Source organism: Monodelphis domestica, chromosome 1 (genome assembly GCF_027887165.1).
Source record: "Monodelphis domestica isolate mMonDom1 chromosome 1, mMonDom1.pri, whole genome shotgun sequence".
Taxonomy (NCBI): domain Eukaryota; kingdom Metazoa; phylum Chordata; class Mammalia; order Didelphimorphia; family Didelphidae; genus Monodelphis; species Monodelphis domestica.
Genome location: NC_077227.1, coordinates 86,938,772 through 86,958,571, shown reverse-complemented (window position 1 = coordinate 86,958,571; position 19,800 = coordinate 86,938,772).

The following is a 19,800-nucleotide window of genomic DNA, read 5'->3' as shown; positions in this document are numbered from 1 at the left end:
TTTTTGGAGATAACTAAGGATTAGGATACAGACACATCCTAGTTGTATGACCTTGGGCAAGTCATTGAATCCCCCCCCCCCCCCGGTTGGTTTAAAAAGTCACAGTCTAAGGTTTAAGGGATGTATTATACTAATTCTACTGGAGAAAGGAAGTTCACCTTTGATAAGTCACCATAAACTATAAGAGAACTGGGGATTATGAAATACTTCTAAAGTACAAAAATATATGTTTCTTGAGCCATTGCGACACCTTGTATGTAAGGCCTAGAGCTACAGACAGAGTAAAGAAGGAGAAGGCTCTAGAAATAGAACTATCTGGAATACACTTAGGAACTGTGATATAGCTAAACAAGGGAATATAGTAAAACAACCAGATCACCTTCAAAGAGAGCAATCAACATCTACTGGAAACTGAGGAGAGCTATAGTCAATGTGATCTACCAGCAGTACAATAAAGGCACCACATAGGGTAACAACTACCACCATATGCCAGAAACTAAATTGAAATTACCCAAATATCTGTTTATTATGTGTGTAATTAATATAATTATATCGACACATTGATATAATTTTCCTATAGATTATGAGCTCCTTGAGTGCAAGAATTACTCAATTTTTGTCATTGTATTCAGTATCATAATTCCTAACACATAATAGGTACCTCATAAATGCTTGCTGAATGAATGGTGGGAGTCAGAAAGGATTGTGATAGGAAGTGGTAACTGGCAACAATTACTAGAACTATCAGAGGTATGAAGTGCAGGAAAAGTAATGCTGAATAATAGATAAAGAAAGGAATAAAAGAAAGGAATTCTACCACAAAAAAAAGCCACTGTAAATATTTTGGTGTATACGGAACCCCTCTTTTTGTCAGTGATCTCCTTGGGATATATACCTAGTAGTGGAATGTTTAGGTTGAATGGTATAAATATTTTAATCACTTCATATTTATAATTTCAAGCTGCTTTGCAAAATGGTTGTAAAAATTCATAGCTTTACCAATAGTCTTTCCATTATTGACAATACCATCTTTTGAAATCCTTGCCCTTTTGTTGAGTATTGGATGTTTTGATTTATGTGTCTTTTATTAGTCGATAGTAATTTAGAGCATCTTTCATATGGTGTTAATTGCTTGTAATTTTTCTTTTGAGAACTGTTCATATGCTTTCATCATTTGTCAATTGGGGAATGGCTTTTGGTAATATATATTTCTATTTGTTTTTCATATATCCCAAAAATTTGGTGCAGAAATGTTCTCCCTAGTTAACCATTTCCCTTTTTATCTTGGGGAATTGATACCTTAATTCTTTCTGGGATGAAACCCTTCAATTTAACATAATTAAAGTAATATATTTCATCTTTCATTATAATCTTTATTTCTGTTTTAAGAATTCATCTCTTACCCAGAGTTGCAACAGGTATGTGATTTTCTTCTCTTCTAATTTTTTAATGTTATGATCTTTAATATTCAGGCCATATATGCATTTTGAATTTATTGTGGAGTATGGTGCAAGATTTTGGTTTGAGCCTAATTTTTGCCAGGCTCCTTTCTAGTTTCCCCACAGTTCTTAACATCTTTCCTCAGTAATTTATTGTTTGGGGCTTTTCAAACATCGGGTTATTGAATTTCATTCTTTATAATTCTTCCTTGTCTACTCTGTTCTATTGATGTACTTTTCTATTTTTTTTTAATTTTAATATTATTTTATTTGGTCGTTTTCATACATTATTCACTGGAAACAAAGATCGTTTTCTTTTCCTCCCCTCCCCTCTCCCCCCCCCCCCCCCCCCCCCCGCCTTTCCCTCTCCCATAGCCGACGCATGATTCCACTGGTTATCACATGTGTTCTTGACTCGAACCCATTTCCCTGTTGTTGGAGTTTGCATTATAGTGTTCATTTAGAGTCTCTCCTCAGTCTTATCTCCTCCAACCCTGTAGTCAAGCAGTTGCTTTTCAGCGGTGTTTTTACTCCCACAGTTTATCCTCTGCTTGTGGGTAGTATTTTTTTTTAGATCCCTGCAGATTGTTCAGGGATTGCATTGACACTAATGGAGAAGTCCATCACCTTCGATTGTACCACAATGTATCAGTCTCTGTGTACAATGTTTTCCTGGTTCTGCTCCTCTCGCTCTGCATTACTTCCTGGAGGTTGTTCCAGTCTCCATGGAACTTCTCCACTTTATTATTCCTTTTAGCACAATAGTATTCCATCACCAACATATACCACAATTTGTTCAGCCATTCCCCAATTGAGGGGCATCCCCTCATTTTCCAATTTTTGGCCACCACAAAGAGCGCAGCTATGAATATTTTTGTACAAGTCTTTTTGTCCATTATCTCTTTGGGGTACAAGCCCAGCAGTGCTATGGCTGGATCAAAGGGCAGACAGTCTTTTATCGCCCTTTGGACATAGTTCCAAATTGCCCTCCAGAATGGTTGGATCAATTCACAACTCCACCAGCAATGAATTAATGTCCCCACTTTGCCACATCCCCTCCAGCATTCATTACTTTGCATAGCTGTCATGTTAGCCAATCTGCTAGGTGTGAGATGATACCTCAGAGTTGTTTTGATTTGCATCTCTCTGATTATAAGAGATGTAGAGCACTTTTTCATGTGCTTATTAATAGTTTTGATTTCTTTGGCTGAGAATTGCCTGTTCATGTCCCTTGCCCATTTGTCAATTGGAGAATGGCTTGATTTTTTGTACAATTGATTTAGTTCTTTATAAATTTTAGTAATTAAACCCTTGTCAGAGGTTTTTATGAAGATTGTTTCCCAATTTGTTGCTACCCTTCTGATTTTGGTTACATTGGTTTTGTTTGTACAAAAACTTTTTAATTTGATGTAATCCAGATTATTTATTTTGCATTTTGTAATTCTTTCTAATTCTTGCTTGGTTTTGAAGTATTTCCCTTCCCAAAGGTCTGACATGTATACTATTCTGTGTTGTACTTTTCTATTTTTAAACAATTACCAAATAGTTTTGAATATTGCTATTATATAATATGTATTAGCTTGAGATCTTAAAGTGTTATTCTTGGAGAGGAAGGAATTTCTGATTGAAATTCAGTATCATAAATTTGATGACATGGATACCTGATTTGAAAAGCCCTAGCTATATTAGCTGCGTCACAAGCTGCAGAGATAAACAACTTTCATTAATATAACAGAAGACATGTGTGGACATGCTACAGATTCAGCTGATCAAGTAATTTTTTTAAAAGGGAAAACATGTTTAGCTTGGAGAAGAGAAAACTTAAAGTGGGCAAGATCCTTGTCTTTAATTATTTGAACAGTTGTCATTCTGAAGAGCATTTAAACTTTTTTTTTTTTCTGCTAGAGTCCAGAACCCAAAATCATAGGCAAAAATTTCAGAGACAGATTTCTATTTGATGTAAAGATTTTTTCTCCTAAAAGTTAGAATTAATCTAAAAGTGCCATGTGTTTCCTTGAGGTTTAGTGGTTTCTTTCTCACTAGGAAATCTAAGTGAAGTCTGGATGATCACTTTGTTGGAATTTTAAAGACAGCATTCTTGTTCCTATACAGTTATATATTATATATATATGTTAGAAAACATCTCTTCCAGTTCTGATGTCTGCTGCCTTTATACATACGGCATTGTTTATGTTTAAATTTTAAAGAAAATGGGTTATGTTGCTTTATCTGGATTTAGAGTTGATGCCCTCATATAAAGAGGGCTTCCCTCTCCCTGTACCTGCTACTCATTCATCTTTTTTATTTATTCTTATCTTGACTTCTAGGGTAATCAATGGGTATGTTTTTATATTTCCTCATAAATTACAAATTCTCTCTCATTATCCAATTAGTCCCAAATCACCATGTGAGTGAATTAAATATCATTTACGCAACTGGAAGAAATACATTTCTCATAAACTCTCGCTCATCTCTCTGTATCTATATAACCCCCTAAGTACATTGGCCAAAGTAAACATGAAAGTTACTAGTTGTACAAATTATTAATACAGCATAGCAAACAAGAAAGCAAAGACATAAATATTCATAATGTATCAAATGTGAGAAAGATCACAAAGTTACCTTTTATGGTCGCTGATACTTATGATTTTTCCTCGGTTCTGGATATCATTCAGGTCTTTCAGAACACCAGTGAAAGTGCCTTCTCAACAATTCTCTTTTTGGTTCATTGAAGGGTAAGAGTTAAAGTCCTCCTTTCAAGAAAGAATTTCAAGAAAGAATTCTGTTTTATTTTGGGTTTTTTTTTTATCCCTCCCCATATATTCTCAGAATTAATCTCAAGACATAATAATTATCAGTCTCTCCAGAACTATAGTAACACTTACAGAATCTCAGAGAATAGCTTTTAACTAACCAGGATTCCATTGCCCATTATGGAACTGTAACAGTCTCTATGAGAGAGGCTTCTGAAGCTTGGATTATACTGTCTTTACTTTGTGATTTTTCCATACTTCAATGTGTCAAAAATCCATGATTTGATCACTGTATTACTTATTCCATTTATACCAATGACAACCTCTTAATGCCTTTATTCATTCTATTGAAGAGTTGCCAAACATGGAAAATTCATAACCCATGACCAACTAGATGATGAGCCTCTAAGAATGTGGCTTGGACTAACTATTGATATATTTTTGTTGTTCAGTTGTTTCAGTCACATCTAACTCTTCGTGACTCCATTTAGAGTTTTCTTGGCAAAAACACTGGTTTTCCATTCCCTTCCCTGGGTCATTTTACAAATAAGTAACTGAGACAAACATGGCTAAATGACTTGCCCAGGGTCATAGAGACAGTGTCTGAAGCCAGATTTGAACACTTAAATATGAATCTTCTTGACTCTAGGCCTACCACTCTAACCACTGTACCAGCAAGCTGCCCCCAAATATGTTATTCTGGCCATTCCGTTTGTTGTTCCATCATTTCAGGCACATCTGACACTTCATGACTCCATCTGGAATTTTCTTGGCAAAGAGACTGGAGTGGTTTGTCATTTCCTTCAGCTCATTTTACAGATGAAGAAACTGAGACAAACAGGGTTAAGTTACTTGCCCAAGTTACAGCTCATGAGTGTCTGAGGTCAGATTTGAAACTCAGTAAAATGAGTCTTCCTGACTTCAGGCTTATCCCTTTCTTTACTATGCCAACTGGGTTCCACAAATATATATTCATGTGCAAAGTCTGTCCAAATTTATAGATTTCAAAGTTTGTCCTCTGCTTGAATAGCCTTCAAGAATCCAGGGTCACCTCCATACAACAATTTAGTCTTAGGGTACATCTTTAGTATGAGTTTTATACATATTCTTAATTGATCTAAATCACTCACTCCCTCCCATTTATAAAGTTGGATCTTTATAACAAGTCTCAGATTATTTACACTTACAAGTGATATACATTATTGTTCATTTCTTTTCCCTAAATTAACTGGTTCAAAAATAATAGCATTACATCAGATATAATATAATGTTTTAATATTTTTATTCTTCATCTAGAAAAAGATTCGGTATGTCAGAATAAATCTGCCTTATACATACGGAAAAAGGTTTTATTATACATGTAAAAGTATATATACACACAAACACACACACATCAGGCTATTATAATCAATAAAATAGCCTTTTTTGTTGTTGTTAAAGGATGGGAAAGAGCTCGACCCATTTGCAAATAACTAGAAAGAAACGTGTAAATAATGAAAAATAAAAAATGAGAGAGAAAATGATCCAATAGGCGCAAATACCCAGAGGAAACAAGAGGAAGATAAGACCAAGAGTGATAGTTGGCCTTGGCAAAAAGAAAAACCACCTCTCCCTCAGAGTCTGAAGATGAGGTCAAGGATGAGGAATGATGTAGACAGGTTTTGAAGAGTGGAGCAGAAGAGAAGAGAAGAGGAATCCTTTGATTAATATCCATTTTCTCAGTGACTATCATGTGAAGTCCTCTGGTAAGAGAGAGAGAAGGGAATTAAGTAATCTAGGGGGGTTGAAGAGGGAAGAAAACATTTAGAATAGCTATTTCAGAAAGTGTGATAGAGAATCAATCATGGAAGAATAAACGGGTTATTGTATAACAGGGAGGACCCAGTTGAGATCAGATAACACAAATATGTAATGGATCCAATCAGGATAGTTACATGACTCTCTCCAACAGTGTTCAGTACTCAAGTAGGAATGAAGAAAGCCAATTATGGGGGTAATCTTGGCTTGGGTTACTAAGGAGTAAACCACAAAACTAGAGGGGAAGAGATTAATGATAGGACTTATTGTGAATAATATATAGCTTAATTAGTTAATCATAGATATAGGAATAAAGGGAAAAAATAAGGTTAGAACAAAGGTGTTAGAATAAGAGAAATAGGAAAGAATGAAGAGACTGGAGGTCATGGTGATAAGAAAAATGGGGTTATAAGGAGTGATGCAAAGGGATAGCTGGAAAGATAGGAAGTGATACTCAAGGAGAGAAAGTTCAAATGTAAGCATCAAAGCGGTAGTACAGATATGGATAATAAAATATGATGTTAAACAACCGATAGTTATTTGAGATGGAGTAAAGGTATTTAGTTCCTGGGAGTTGAGTAGATTGGTGAACTTAGAAGCCATCTTGTGAGTTTGTTGTTTGGTTGCTTCAGTTATGTCCCACTCATGGAGTTTTCTTAACAAAGATACTAGAATGGTTTGCCACTCCATTTTACAGCTCTTTTTTTCAGATAAGGAAACTGAAGCAAACAGGGTAAGTGACTTTCCCAGGATTACCCAGTTAGTTAGTGTTTAAGGCTATATATGGAGTTACAACTCTCTGACTCCAAGCCAGATGTTATGTCCACTGTACAACCTAGCTGCCCACATGATATTAGTTACTAGTAATAATAGTAATATAAAAATTTAAATTTAGATTTTATGCTAAATATTCTAACGTAATATAGTGGTTGCCAATTTAAAAATATTATGGCTTAGGTCAAAATGTCTTTTGGCAGCTTTATTTACAAAGAAGTGGAAAGAATGAAAGTGGAAAAATGTAGATAAAGAGACAGAAAATACTGCCTAGCTACTTGTTAGTTTCATTCTAAACTCTCCAGATCACAAATGCAAATCTGAAAGCAAATCTCATCAGAATCCAAGGTCCAAATTAGGAAGTTGAAATCCAAAGAGCCAGGAGACGCTGAAGAATCCACCAAGAGCCTTCAGTACACAAGAGGCTAAGACCACCAAGAGTATCACCAGAACTCATGCTGCAAGGAGTGTCCCACCAAAAATGCCAACAAGCAGAGAGGGTCTCCTCACCATAGAACCAAGGAAGGAGTTACTCCACTCACCACCTCAGGATCCAAGGAAAGAGTCTCCTCTTCAGTTCGGCTCACAGATGCAAAGACGGGGACTGAATCTTCCAGCTGGCCTTGTTAAAGCAGTCTTCTCCATGTCACTTCCTGTCACTCCCCCACTTTACAGGAACAAATTGCAGTCTTTCAATTTGCCTAACACTGTCCACTAGCATTGCCTCTGGAGTTGTCACCCACTCTAGCAAGTGACTTGTGAATTCTCATACTTAGTGACTGGTAAATTACTAAGTAGTACTTAAGATTTTGATTGATTAACTTAAAAAGCTGCTGATTGATAGACAAAGAGAGTTTGATTCACTCTTTACAGTGACTAACATTTATATAGGAGGTTAAGTCAAATTTTATGCAAAGCCCTTTACATATATGTTAACTTAATTGCTCCAGACAGCATGAAGGAGCTACTATTACTATTTTCATTTTATGCATAAGGAAACCAAAGAGAGAAAGAGAGAGATTAAGTAAATTAAGGATCACACAGCCAGTAAGTGGTAGAGGCAGTATTCAAACTCAGGTCACCAGTCTAGTATTCTATCCATGACATCCCCTAAGGGGACATCAAATATAATGGAGTCACTGAGTATGAGGCAGGGGTTAGGGTAGAAGAAAAGATTTATGGACAGGTACTAAACTCCTTGAGAAAGGAGAAGGAATAACCTAGAGGTTAGAAAATGATTGTGATAGGGACCAGATCTGAACCAGATAATACTAGTGAATGGAATGAATGTGTGTGATGGTGGCAAAGAGGAGGGTTGAAGGTGATAATGAGGAAGAGGAAAAAAAGGACAAGGAGGAGAAGCAAATGTGTTTGCATAATTCCTGAAGCTATATATTGAGTGCTTGAAAAAATAAGGTGATTCTGGAAAGGGGGGCCAAGGATACATTTTCAAAAGGAACAAGATTTCTGTGAACCTCAAAACATACAAAGAGCATGAGATGAACAGCTCTAATATATTGGGAAATTGTTAACAATTCTTATGGGTTCTAGGTAGACTCTCAGAATGGCTTTAATTTGGAGTTCTCTAATTAACAGGATCTAATATTTTTTTCATATGGCTATAAATAGCCTCAGTGTCTACCCTAGAGAACTGTCTATTTATATTCCTTGGCCATTTATTAATTGAAGAGTAGCTCTTTTTTCTTGTAAATTTTAATCAGTTCTTGGAAATAAGATCTTTATCAGAGAAAATTACTGCAGAGATATTTTTACACAGTTAATTATTTTCCTTTTAATCTTAGCTTTATTAGATTTGTTTGTATAAAAACTTTTAATTTATGTAATCACAACTTTCCATTTTATCTTCTTTGGTTCTCTCCCTTCCTTATTTGGTTAACATTTTTTCCTCCTATGCATAGATCTGAAAGGTAACTTTTTCTATGTTTCTCTAAATTGTTTCTCTAAATATCTAGGTCATGTGGCCATTTAAAGCTTATCTTTGTATAGGGATTATGAAAAGAAATTCTTTATTCTCTTTGTATATTTTGAGTTAATCAAGAAACCCTTACTTAACACTTTGTTAACCATCAAGTAAGTGAATTCGCAAGTCATTTACTTGGAGAGCTCTACCCTTTTAACCCAATCAATCAGAAACTTGTGAATCCTTTGATAAGAGTTGACACCTTCAGAGGATGAGAGGTGGATCCCACAGACACTGCCCCCCTGGGTAGTGCTAGGCAATTTGGAAGCTCTGATTGGCCCCCTATGAAGAGGGTAAGAGACAGGAAGTAATGTGGGAAAAGGACTATAAAAAGTCTTGAAAGCTTCAACTTGAACCTTTGGCCTGGAGCTTTGGCTGGTGACCTGCCTCTTGGAGGTGACTTTGGACTTAGGCCTCGGCTTTCACGTGGAACCTTGGTTCTTGGGTGAGTGATTAGTTGGCCTTACTTTCCTGACTTCTGGAGAGAGACTAGTTCTAGAGAGGTCACGTGAGTGGAATATCAGGTCCCATTGGTAGAGGGTTAATAAGCCCTGCTGGGCTGAGCCAAGCACTGAAGCAATATTTAGTGTGATAGCCTAGATATCTTCTTTACCCTCTTTTTACATTTCTCTACTTTCACCCTTTCCATCTTTTTGTAAATAAAAGCTATTAAAAGTCATTTTGACTTGAGCTACAATAATTTAAATCAGCGACCACCATATTATTTTAGAATTCTCATATATTTAGTCAAATCCCTAAATTTAATTCTTTACAGAATAAATATTGGAGGAGCTATGGGAAAACATTGATGTACAATAGTAGTTGGTAGACCATTCTGGAAAGTAATCTGGAATTATACATAAAATTATACATACAAAAAATATACATAAAATACAAAAAAATACAAAAAAAAAGTAGTGCATGTCCTTTGACACAGCTATACCACTGCTAAGCCTATATTCAAAAGAGATCAAAGAAAGAGGAAAAGTTTCTATGTGTACAAACATATGTATGTGAGCAGTCTTTTGTAATGACAAAAAAGCTAAGAGGATGCTCAACAATGGAGGAATGGCTGAATAAGTTGTGGTTCATGAATGTAATTGATTATTACTTTGTTATAAGAAACAGATGATTTCCAAAATACATGGAAAGACTTGACCAAACAGATACAGCATGAACACAGCAGAACCAGAAGAACAATTTCTATTACAATATCAATATTATAAAAATGAACAGTTTTGAGTTCTTTTATCAATTAATGGAGTATGAACTGAGCAGAAACAGAAAAAAAAATTATCAAAAGAACACCATAAAGAAAAACAAGATGAAAGCTATAATAATTATGATCAATGCAATGACCATTCATGATTCCAGAGGACTAATGATAAAACATGCTATTCATGACATACATGACAGATTTAAGAGTCAGAATGTATATATATATATGTGTGTGTATATGTATAAATATGTATGTGTATATATTTATAAAATTTTTATACAGCTATTGAGGGACCTTGATTTTCTTCACAAGGCATATATTTCCCTTAAAAATTATTATTTTGTCTTTTTTTCAACAAGATACAAATGGTAAGGAAAGATAAATGTTTCAGGGGGCATTTTTAATAGATATGCTACAGATTTTACAAGTCACGTGTACTTTTAAATTAGATCATTGTTAGACTTTTTTTTAATTGTTTTTATTTCTTAGAAGAGACCTCTCACAAATTGGGAATAATATGTGAATTATTTATAATGTAAAAAAGTAAATCTATAAAACTTTTTAAAAATAAAAATATTAATGAGGAATCACTTATAAAGCATGGGGAAATAGGAATAAAAAACCTGGGGAAGGGGAAGGCAGCGGTAGATAGGGATGAGAATTAGGGAAGAAGTTGCATTGGGGAAAATATTTTCTGCTGGCAGATGTCCACTATCAAACATAGAGATAAAGAGAATAGGAGATTTGAAATCTATAGGTTGGGGAAAGAATCAGTTGGTTTGAGCTCTAACTTTCCATGATACTCTCATGACAAAGCCAAATGTCCTTGTAGAAATATTGCCATCATTTTCCATGACCATTCACTCCATTCACTCGAGTGTGGTGGTTAGAAGTAGTGAATGGAGGCAGTAAAGAAATATTTCAGGGCATGTGGTATTCAATGTAATACCTAGCTTTTGGGTCACCCAGACTAGACTAAACTTAACCTTGACACCAGCCCTGGCCTCATTATGAGATAAATAATAGGACATAAGGGATATCAGAAGTTGTCATATTTATAGAGCAATCACCTGGTTACCAGTTTCCAGATCATTGGAAGCTAGGGGCCTATATAGTTGGTTTTTTATTGTTGTTGTTGTTTTGTTGGGTTTTTTTTTTTTTTAACTCTGAGGCTCATGATGACTGATGGATTGGCACAAAATCTCTGATGGATGTGAGTGGGGAGTGCTCTTTGAAATGGGCCCTCTACTGTCTCTAGCTCTTGGACTTGGGAACAATGGGTTGTAAAAGAAATAGATTTAATAGATGTTTCATGCATTCGTATTGACTATATCAGAGTAGAAAAACTGCTTTACTTAGATAAGTCAGTACATGGTAACTCTACCCCTAGTTTTACCACTTTCAAACAAGGGCCATCAGGAAAGTCACCTAACCTTTCTGAATCCAGTTCTTCATCTGTAATATGGCAGCATTGCCTTACTTATAAGAGTGCTATGAAAAGCAAATGAGATACCAATAGAATAATAACATCTAACAGAGTACTTTAAGTCTGAAAAAAAAAACGTACTTCACATTTATCTCATTTGATCCTTTTGGGTGCTTTGAGTTTATGCTTGAGTTACAGAGAAGGAAAATGAAATTGAGATAGAGTGACTTGTCCAGAATTACACAGCTAGTAAGTGCCTGAATCAGGACTTGAATTTAAGATTTCCTAGCTTTAAGTCCAGCACTATTTCCAATATTTTATTTACGTGTCTTAATAGATAAAAGATGTAAACACAAGTGAACATTTTAAAGTACAAAGTAAAAGTATTACTATTATTTAATAACAGAAGATCATTTATTTTAGAGCCTCCAAACTGGACTATAAGTGAGAAAAATTTAAGCAACATTTTTTTCATCTCCTAGAGAGGTACAGCAACATAGTGAACTCAAGTGATAAGACACTAGATTCTGATCTAGCCTTTTATTATCTGTATGACCTTGATCAATCAATCAATGAACAAACATTTATTATGAGCTTACCCTGTATTTAGCAATCTATAGAAATCCTGGGGATACAAAGAAAAAGGTTAGCCCCTTAAAGGAGATAACATTTTAACGGAGGAGAGAGATATATAGGTATGTTTGCTATTCAGTCATTTCAGCCATGTTCAACTCTTCATGAGTCCATTTGGGTGTGTGTCTGTTTTTTTGACAAAAGATATTGAAGTGATTTGCCTCTTCCTTCTCTAGCTCATTTTACAGATAAGGAAATTGAGGCAAAGAGGATTAAATGACTTGACTGGGGTCACACAGATAGTAAATATCTGAAGACAAATTTGAACTCAAGACTTCCTGACTCCAGGACTGGTGCTCTATCCACCATGCCACTAGTAGCCCCTATAGGCATATACAAGATACATATGAAGATGATAAAAGGAATTTTAGAGGGGAATCCACTAATGCCTGGGAAAGAAAAGAGGCACAAGGAAAGACTTCCTATAGCCAATTACATGTAAGCCAAGATTTGAAGAATTCTAAGGTAAGGAGGTAAGGTAAAGAGGAAGAACAATTCCATCACTGGGCACAGCCAGTGCAAAGGTGTAGAGATGAGAGATATAGTACTGTGCTTGAGGAACAAGTGGACCTGTATGGCTGGATCAATAAATTAGGGGACTGAGTGAAGAGAGAAAGGCAGAATGAAAAGGTAAGAAGATAAGAGAGGGGAAGGAGTGAGATTTTAATGACAAACAGGTGAGTTTATATTTGGTCCTAGAAGGATTAAACAGGCAACCAGTGGAGTTAGATTTTCGGTTTATTTTTTTTTAATTTGGAGGCAGGGATAGGGGTGATATGATTTAGAAAAGTAACATCTATGCTTCAGGAAAATTCTTTTGGCAGCTTTGTGGGAGATGGTTTCTAGTAGAGAGATACTTGAGGCAAGGAGCTATCGCAATAATCCAAGCAAGAGGGTACAAAGGTCTGAACTAGAGTGATGTCTGTGTAAGTAGATAGGAAGAGATGTATGAAATTGGTTTTGTAGGCATAAATGATCAAATCTGGCAAAATTGAATGTGGGATAAGTAAGAGTAAGGAATCAAAGATGACATTAAGATTATTTAAGTCGGGTGACTGGAAGGATGGTAGTACCCTTGACAGTAACAGAAGTTTTGAAAAGGAGTAGGTTTGGGGAGGAAAGATTAGTTCTGTTTGGGGCATGTTAAGTTTGACTTGTTCTGGGAAATGAGCTTAAAATGCCCAGTGGACATTTGGTTATATGGGACTGGAGTAAAGAGAGAGATGAGGGCTGAATAGATATATAGACCTTAGAGTTATCTGCAAAAAGATAACATTTGAACCTATGATCAAGTGACTGTATTTGAGCCTCTAGCAATTACAAATGCTGAACTAAGTTATGGAGGGTATGTGATCAATGCCAGTCTGCCAACGAAATTATAAATCCTTTATGTGTTCTCACATTTGAGACAATTTATTCTGAACGTATTCTGGACCAGTAATCCCTATCCCTGGCTACAATCTAGGAGAGATTTATTCTTCTTATCATGAAATTTTCTATATCAGAATCTCAACTCTTAGATTCCTTCTTTATATCTTTAATGATTTAGGTATTTGTGCCAAATAAGATACCCTCAATGGACTAGAATTTTGTTAATCCTAGCCACATTCCTAACTGATAGATAGAAAATATTCTCATAGATGACTGTTGAACCTGGCAGCACTTTTTTTACAGTCTTGCAACAGTAAGTAACTTTTCAATGGTCACACAGCACTGTGAAATCATTTTAATTAAACAAAAATTATTTACCTCCTAGTCTGTGCAAGGTCAAGCATTGAACAGCTATGAGAGATATTAAGAATCACAAGACATGGTCCCAGTCTCCAGACAGATTCTGGGTTCCTTGACTCCCAGGTGAGGGTTCTAAGATACAGCCTGGACTTCCTGAATGAAATAATTCAAGTTGTAGGAAAGGTGTAGTATGGAGGTATCTATCACCTTCTGGATGTGAAACACTAGCATAAAAATTTGCACATATGCAAGTAATGACTAACTGGGGACCCCTTAAAAGAGCTATGGATGGCTTTGTATCTCAAACTAGGCCTGTTTCCTTGAAGGCTAATGTTTCTTCATCTTTGCCTCAGCTTCCTGTGGAGAGAAAAGATACTTTTAAAGCATCATTGGATTTCATTTGTTTCAATTAAACTTCTAAAGAATTGAGAAGGCAAGAAGGGATCTGGAAGGAATTCAAGTTGTAGAAACTTCAATCACATCTTAAGAACTAAATTATTCTCCATTACAATTAAAAGAAAAAATATGGGCCACTGGAAGTGACAAAGGGACTCATTTTAGATCTGCTCCTATTCACTGAAAGTCCATTAGAATGAAAAAGCATCCCATTTTATCTAATCTCCCTTAGCAACCTTGCTAGAATGCCTACAACCTCTGGAGCCAATGCATTCTCATAGTGCTAGAGATTAACCCTTCCTATTCTGTTTAAACATTGTTAGCTTCATCTTGTATCATGGTAAAGGATTTGGGGCTAAGAGTCAGGAGACCAAGGTTTGAGTCCCAGTTTTATTACTCACTAACTGGATGACTTTGTTCAAGTCATGATCTTTCTGAGCTTCATTTTCTTCCTCTGTGCAATAAGGGCAATCCCTGAGAGTCCTTCACATGACTGGAAAATTGAAGAAGCTGTAGGGTCTTTTTGCTGGTGGTTGAGAACAGACTGAGAAAGCCTAGAAAAAAGGTGATGATAGGTTGTGACAAGGGTGATTGATTATTACTGGGGTGCAGTTGGGAGAAGAAAGATTGAGACTCCAATCATGTCTTTGAATCCAGAAATCCCTACAGAACTCTGACAAACCTAGACTCAGTAAATTAAAAGAGTAAACACAACAGGGATCTACATATCTTGGTTATTAATGCCAATAGGAGAAAAGATAGGGAATGACTGACTCTCTCTTCATTCTATCTGCCATCTAAAAAAGACAGTATCATTTTGAGAGTGAAATTCCATGAGAGTTATTATTTCCTTATTCATTCCTATAGACAGTTGCAAACCATTTTGCTTACTGGGTTGGAAAGGCTCAAGAAGGAGGAAGAAACTGACAATGATTCTTGTTGATTTTCATATGTGAATGTCTGTTATTTTGTCTTAATAAAATACTTTGCTATTCAATTTGTTCATTTACATTGGCCCGTAATGGTGCATTTGGAATCAAGCCACATTTATATGACTAGGCTACAAAAAGTACCCATGCTATTTGAGGTATCTGAGTTGAAGAGGAACTCATGGTTGCATTCAAGTATAAGGAAGTTGGACTAGAATAAGTCTCTTAACTTTAACCTAAGTTCAAATCCTGACCCTGCCACTTACTATTTGTGAAATTTTAAATAATTGCCTAGCCTCTCTAGCCCTTTGTTTCCTCATCTATTAAATGAAGGAGTTGGACTAAGTGGCACCTGAAATGCTTTTCAGCTCTAAATATATGATCCATAAGTTTTAAGATCAAAGAAGTTAAATGAACACTGCTGACCCATAATCACTAAACCCTGTGCTTTGAATTCTTTCCCCAGTAGTAGGAATTTATTTGCATGGAAACATACATAGACTTCTTTTGCCTTATCATTTTAAAAAAAATTTTAAACCCTTACCTTCCATCTTCTGTGTATTAGTTCCAAGTCAGAAGAGTGATAAGGACTAGGCAGTGGGGGTTTAGTGACTTACCCAGGGTCACACAGTTGGGAAGTATCTGAGACCAGATTTCAACCTAGGACCTCTGATCTCTAGGCCTACCTCTCTCAATCCACTGAACTCCCTGACTTATCATTTTAATGATTGTGACCAGAGGTAGAGGTGATCAAAGGTAGACTTAGGCCACACACACAAAAAAAGGCAGAATTCACAGATCCACTAGGAAATACAATCTAATTATTCATTAACAAAATACCCAAATTAGCTGATTTTTCAGGCACACACAACTGAAGAATGATGTAATATCTATCTATCCCATGGCTTCCCTCCCTAATTCCTATACTACTGAAAGATGACTTCAGAGTATAATTTCCTCTCTGACAAATTTGAAAGATAACAAGGGGCTGACATTTAGTACCCAAACAACCACAAAATTCTTATACATTGGATATCACTTACAAGAAACATTTATCTTTCAAATGGCCTCTTTTTTCCAGGTTTCACAGAAAGAGAAAGTCCCAAATTTGATAAAAGAGAATAGATAACATTTTTCATTTCAAAATTGATTCCTTTGGCCCATAAAATTGTTGTTGACTTTCTCTGAGACCCAAAAAGGGTTGAGAAAAAAATGACTCTTAACATTCCTTCTGATTGCCAAAACATATGAAATCAGAGAATCAGTATTTCAAATCTAGGAACAGTCTAACCATCTCCATACTCTTTCCCCCTCATCTTATATGAAGAAACTGAGACTCAGGAATGTTCATAATTTCCCCAAGTTAGTGGCAGAGACAAATCTAGAATCCAGTTGACTTGATTCCTGTTCTATCTGCTTTCCCCTGTTATCCCCCTCTCCATCCCTTCCCCCACACACACATACACACTCAATAAACACAAGTTCCAAATGTCTTCACCAAGAGCTAACTTCTCCTTGTCACTGGGTACATCAGTGAAATGTTGAACCATTTGTCTTATCCTTTGAGATTATTCACAATTTAAACCCACAAATCATCCATAATGCTCAGCAGAAAGGAGTCCTGGACAATCCTATTTGTTCATTTAATGAAATTTAATTTGATGAAACCCCTTAGTCTCAGGCAGGAGTGTTTAAAATTTTTTGTATGTGATAGAGCCTTTTGATAATTTTGGTAAATTTATGGACTTTTTCAGAATAAAAATTTTAAATAATTGAAATAATCAATTTCAGTTAGAGGTTAGTGGAAAATAAAGATATAATCTTTTCCCTCTGGTTTCATAATTTTCCCAGAAATTTGTCCCTAGACTCTTTGGACATATGTGGACCTCATGTTAAAAACCACTGGTTTAGATGATATCCAAAATTTCCTTCAAAATTGAAATTCTCTGAGTCTTTTACCTACAATTCCTATTGAATTTAATAGTTAAGGATCCTTCTAAAATGCATGAGTCTCCTTCTCAACCTTAGTACAAAGAAAATGAAAACAACCAGAAGTTTAGTGCACCACGTTCTTAGACCAAATCTGTAGAGGTAGACACAAAAAATAAGAAGAGATTGAACTAAAGCTGCCCTTTGGTTTCTTGATTTTTCATTTGATTTTCTTTCTTTTTTTTTTTGCTTGTTTCTTTCTATTAAGAGCTAATACTTGCAATATAACAATATTGTGCCATAATAAATGACAAACCACCAAAAAACCTGTAAAGATTTCTATGAAGAGAAATGAAGTGAAGTGAGCAGAACCAGGAGAATGCTGTACACAGTAACAACAATAATGTATGAAGATCAACTCTGAATGACTTAATTATCATCAACAAGGCAAAGATCTAGAACACGTCCAAGGGACTCATGACATTAAAAAAAAAAAAAAGATATCCCTGGCCATGAAAGGAGCAAAGTCCTCATTCAGATTGAAACATATTCTTCACTATTTCCTCCATGAATTTTTTTCAACTGTAAGCAATCTGTAGCTTGTTTTACAATAATATGAACAGGGGAATATGTATTATATGATAATATATGTACAACTTATATCATATGACCTGCCCTCTTTGGCAGGGGAAATAGTGGGAGGGAGGGAGGGAGAGAAAAAGAATAAGACAGATTTTTGGACATAGATAATGTGAGAATTTATTTCCCTTGGATAAACATTGTTATAATTTACTGCATATTTATAACAAATTCTACATACTGTATTATTTTTGTTATATAAAAATAGAAATAAATAGTAACAAAAACAACAAGAAAGAACAACTGAAGTTCTGATTCATTGAATTTCTAATTTTTTGGATGGTCTTCCCTTTTCTAGGGCTCAGTTTCTTTACCTGTTTAGAATCAGACTAATGGTTTCAGTGGTGTAGAGAACTACCTTTATCAATGTATATAAGTGTTTTTATGTACTTTGTAGTAGAGAATACCCTGAGGCAAAGAAAAGTTAAATAATTTGCCCAGGGTAAAACAGTTAATATGTGTCTAAGACTGTACCTCTCTACACCTGGAAAAGAAAGGTGTCCAATAGGGGAATGGCTGAACAAATTGTGGTATATGACTGTAATGGAATGGACTGCTGTCTTGGGGAGGGAGGGAAGGAGAGCAGGGGATAGAAGGGGAGAGAGAGAGAGACAAACAGACAGAGAATGAATATGGATGGCAAAAGGTCAGAAAACATGATTAAAATAGTATCTACATATAATATGAAAAAGAAAGATATAACATTTTTTTAAAGAAAATAAGGATGTTGAATTATATTATTTTAATAAGAACTTTCCACTTCCCAAATCTTCTGACTGCTTGGTTAAGTAAAGTAGGTGTGGGAAAATTGCCCACTGTGTAATCTGTTTCCCTTTATATGCATAGGGAAGAGAAAACTGCCTATGATGGATATTATGAGAAAAAATGAGAAGTTTCCTACCTTTATGAAAAAATATATATCTACCACAAATCAAGAGAGAACATGCTACAGGGTGGAAAATCCCATCAGCTAAATTTCCAAAGAGTGGAAGAATCAAAGAGGCTTCTCTTGTCGGCAGTACCAGGGACCCAGAAGCCTGGGACTAATCTTGTAGAAACCAGTGAAGAAGAACCCTCAAGAATTTTCACTTGGCATCTCATTGACCTTAAAAAAACTGACTTGGTGGAGAAGGAGTAAACTTTAAATAATCAACTGAAATTCAGATGCCATCCCTGAACATTTTCTTATACTTCGCACAAAGTAGCCTTGATAGTAGGAAATTTTTCCTCTTGTGGAATGCCTACTTCTTGTTGACTCTGGAAATAGCCTTAAGACTAATCTGGCATTTCATGCCAAAGTAGAAACCCAGGAGTGTGGGGGAGGGATAGATGGATTGAATAATCATTTTACAAGGTAGGAAATATTCATCTTTTTTTTTCACTTCAGCAATGACTGTAACATATGCTCCCATACAACTTTGAGGGAGTGGTTTTTTTCATCCATCTGTCAGAACTAGATGATTTTTGATGGAATGAAAGATAAAAAAAATAGCTTCCATAAATTCACATTAAGAAAACTCTATTATGGACTCTGTTCAGAAAGAATTATATGCAGGTTAATTGATTTTTCTGAACTTCCATATTGTTTGTTGTTTTTAACCCTTACCTTCTATCTTAGAATCAATATTAAGTATCATTTCTAAGACAGAAGAGCAGTAAGGGCTAAGCAATTGGGGCTAAGTGGCTTGTCCAGGATCTCACAGCTAGGAAGTGTGTGAGGTCAGATTTGAATGCAGGACCTCCTGAATCTGAGACTCTATATGCACTGAATTTATAAATTTATACAATGTTAATAGTTGAAGCCTGATACTAGCTATGGTTGAGAGGGCTCCATTGAGCTGAGTTGAGTGGAAACTGACTGAAGTCGATCTGGCTTGGCAATGGATGTGCAACCAAGTATTTCCTATAGAGGTAGAAGGTTATAATTATTATCATGTGCATAAGCAAAGATCAGTAAATGGAGATACAGACCATTGGGATGGAAATCCACAATATAGAAGCATTATATAGGGTTCATATTAAGAATTGACAACATCAGAAGAGGCTAATGTGAGACTGGGCCCAACATTTGGATTTCAGTAGTATGGTACCAACATAAGACAAAAAAAAGTCCAAACCCTCATAAGGAACAGGAATTCAAAGAAACAAATCACT